The following is a 4150-nucleotide window of genomic DNA, read 5'->3' as shown; positions in this document are numbered from 1 at the left end:
GTTTCCGTAGTGTAGCGGTTATCACGTGTGCTTCACACGCACAAGGCCCCCGGTTCGATCCCGGGCGGAAACAGTACGTTTTACAACAAATTATTATATAATCCTCGTAGTATTTTTTTTATTATAATATCGCTATAAGACTTCATAATATTAATTATGTCTTTTTTACTTTGCTCTGTAACTCCGAATAGCAAAGCGGTACTGACTGTAATTTTTAGTTACTCTATACTGCGATCATAAGCTTGCGACACATCCACATAAATGGAAATTTCATTCAAAATGTCGGGATCGCTATTGAAAATTGAAGAATTTTTTGAGAACTTACTATATCTAATCTTAATTTTGCAAACCAATTAATTTATACTATTACACTTTTGGAAACAGGAATTTTCAATTATTTAAATTAATTAATGCACCAATCGCATGGCCTTATGATGCATTTGTTTCATAGAATCTGTTCACAGATCCCCGTTATCTAGGACGTTGCGCCAACTGTATGCTGTGTCCGACAGGCGACACTATCGTGTATTTGTATATTCACATGTAATTAAAAGTCACAATATTGTGTATATTGTCTTTAATTTTATATATGTACTTTATTATATTAAATGTTTCTAAATATTATCGTATTGGAATAGGCTGTAAGGATAATGTGTGTTCTGTAATAAATAAATAAAATGAATAAATTAAGGCTTTTGGGGTGATGATAAACCAGTTTATTCGCCTCGTATTTGTAGGGAAAAAAAACCATAACTTAAAGTTCAGTAAATTACTTCTAAACCTTTCCTTTGCAGTTCAATTTTTTTATTATATGTTGGACACTATCGTGATTGTGTGAGATTTTTATGAATAGTAATAGACCGATCCCGATAGTATTTTTATAGAATTCAAAGCAAAATGTAATGAAGGATCTTTAACACACAGAAACTCGATAATAGCAAGCAATTAAACGCCTTTGGGCGATTATATTGAGTACTCAATTAGCAACTTAGTTGCAATAAAGCATTGCTCTCAGTACGATATAAAAATTGTGACGCGAAACAATGAAATGCTTAGTACGATAAGTTGAACGTTGAAACATAAAGTATGAATGCGGTTTAAGTTTTAATGAGGAATGCTTTTAATTTAAAGTTTTATTTAAATAAATTTTCAAATGTCTCTAAAAAAAGTACATAATAATAAATTTTATAACATGTGAACGGTTACCTTTATCGTGGTGTTTCGAATAATGTGAAACAAAGAATTTAATATGAAAGTCTGATTGTGTTTTTTTCTAGATGATTCTAGAAATATTTTCCAATAAACATTAAAGCTTTATAAATGACATGCGCTGGTTGAACCGCGCCACTGGACCATCTTTGTAAAAAAAATTATGAAATTCCTTGAACTCTGAGTAGTAAGGTGTTTTATGGAAAGAAAAATAGAAAAGAATTTTAAATGAAATAGTTTCATTTAGTTTTTCATTCCATAAGAGATTAATCGTTCGTTAGATGTGGGTTATCGGGTTCGATTCCCGGTCGGAGCGCAAGTTTATTTCTATAAATTTAAATTTGTGCTCTGCTTTTTGGCACGAATTTGAGTGATTATTTTACCAAAGAAAATAGACTGTAAGGTTTAGGACGTCTGTAACTGTGACCGAGGATGGTAATGCGAGTGGTTGGCAATTCAATTTTTTTTTTTAATTTCCCCGAAAGATTTTGATAGACATCCCGGATTCGGACTCCTATCCAGTTCCACACCTCAGAAAAGACTCGTGTCTTTGTGGCAACTGGAAAGGTGGTTTTAGTGGGTATTGCACACCCGGTCTCTGAATAGCAGAGATTCTGGAGTGAATCGAGTCCGATGTACCCCTGTAACCTTCGCGGACTCTATTGTAGGTTAAATTAAAAAGGTAGGCAAAGGTAGGCTAAGTAAAAACATTAAGGCGAAACGAAATTCGCGGATACATTATTGTATGAAATAGATGCGAACAGGCAGGAGGCTGTTAAGTGTGACCGCCCATGGACATTCACATTGCAAGAAGGTTTGCAAATGCGTTGCCGGCCTTAATCTATTTACTTATTAATTCTACAACATCATAAATAGTACTAAATCTACTGATTATTTTAGAAAATCTTCTATCTAAAATGTATGACAATTTATGTAAACATAAGTTCTGCAAAATTAGTTTAATAAAAGAAAAAATACACTTAAAAACATATTATACAAGATAAGACATAATAAAATAAAATAAATTTACCAAGAATTTTTGGTACTTAAAGCAGAAAAAAATCATTAGTTATCAATAATATTCGATCACCAATCGTATTGGTAGGATTGAAGCTCATAATTTCCTATTAAGACCCATTTTGTAGTTTTGCCCGAATACTAGGTAATATTAATATAAATCTAAGTAATATCTCTCGCAAAAGATCTGAGGTTATCGTACACTTTCGTAAGCCATACGACAGATAAGGACGGCGATATTTTAGTACTAATAAAACCCTAATTGACGTTTCCAAGTGTTTGCCATAAAGTACGTTTGTTCACCCACTAATTGAATTTAGATTTCGCGTTATATTTAAGTGCGGAATTGAGATATACCTAGCCGAAGAATAAATGTTTATGGAATGACTAGGCTATCTTTGGAGGCCCAAAACGCTGTTTATGTGTACCTTGACATCTTTGATGATGCCAACATCACCAATTCATTGAATGCAACAGGCTAAAGTGTTTTCGGACATGTGCCCATGTGTCGGAATAAAGGACAGAACCTCAAGGTCAGCTGAAGTCACAACCTGATGTCAAGGTATACATCTTAATATATATATTTCTTGTGTGCGTGTGTATGTGACTGAACTCCTCCTAAACGACTGGACCGATTTTGAGATTTTTTGTGTGTGTTCAAGGGGATCTGGGAATGGTTTAGATTCACAATCTTGTCCGCTGGACAATGTTTTTTTAATTAATTTTCAATTTATTAGTTGTTGTTGATTTTGGAATGTTTTACATTGGATCCGACAGACGGCGCTACCATCGCAGTGTCAAATTTTAAATAATATTCGAATTTTAATTTTAGTCTGTCCCGAAATTTAAAAAAAGTTTTGTTATCATTGTGTTATATCGTGTGTGACCATGTGCTGGATTGTTAGATATTGTCATAACATTTGAATAATAATTTTCATCAAAATGGCTTATTAAAAATTGAAATTTTGAAATTAAAGACGAGTAGACAGGACAACGTCTGTCGGATCCGCTAGTATATATATATATATATATCTCAGTCTGTCTCTGAATCTTTCTGACTATTACCACGTATACAGCGTAAACAGTGTGAATATATATAGATATCCAAATACATGGAGTGATCTACTGGTACATGATTATCTATTGGGGCTTTTTTTATAAATAAAATCAAGTTCAAGTTAGGGTCCTTCAAGAAAACAGCATACCAATTCTTAAAAGGCCGGCAACGCACTCGCAAGCCCTCTGGGATTGAGAGTGTCCATGGGCGGCGGTATCACTTAACATCAGGTAAGCCTCCTGCTCCTTTGCCCCCTGTTCTATAAAAAAAAGTTCAATGTGGAAAACCCCATAATTAAGTCTTTAGACCAACTGCAATATATTATAAAAAAAACTTTTAAACAAACATTTAATCGTTTTTAGTATTGAATTAGCAAAGCACAACTTCTATGGACGCCTATTGCATACAAATTTAATACCTTTAACTGAACGACTGTATCACGTTTAACGACCCACAATGGGTAAACTATTGACAAATTGAATTTTCTTAGTACTTTACCAACAATATGCCCATTTAATGTCGGTAGAAGGGCGAGGGTCATTCTGCATTTGTTTAATAATCTCGCTTACGGCCTGCTGGTAGTGTCGGTCTGTAGTAATTGTTGAACCTTTAAAAATGGGGCTACGATTGTTTCAGACTCAAGTATTTGCCATACGATTTGCGTAATAATAACTATCTAAGCGATTTTTAAGGCAATTTTGTCGCCAATGTACAATCACTGATTTTTTACCAAGACTCTTTACGAAAGAGCGTACCAATTCTTGAAAGGCCGGCAACTCACTTACGAGTGTTCAGGAAATGTGTGGCGATATCATAAACGTTAGATGAGCCAGATATAACTGTAATAAAAATGAACAATAAAAGTCC

The 4150-nt window shown here is 33.9% G+C and overlaps 1 non-coding gene across 1 annotated transcript; it reads left to right on the top strand.

Moving 5' to 3' along the window:
- On the top strand, nt 1-73 carry Trnav-cac. The gene has a single exon. It is a non-coding gene; the product is annotated as a tRNA-Val (tRNA).
- The last annotated feature ends 4077 nt before the right edge of the window (nt 74-4150 follow it).

This window comes from Pieris rapae, chromosome 13 (genome assembly GCF_905147795.1).
Source record: "Pieris rapae chromosome 13, ilPieRapa1.1, whole genome shotgun sequence".
Taxonomy (NCBI): domain Eukaryota; kingdom Metazoa; phylum Arthropoda; class Insecta; order Lepidoptera; family Pieridae; genus Pieris; species Pieris rapae.
Note: the sequence above shows the minus strand (reverse complement) of the source record. Positions and strands in the feature narration are given on the sequence as shown.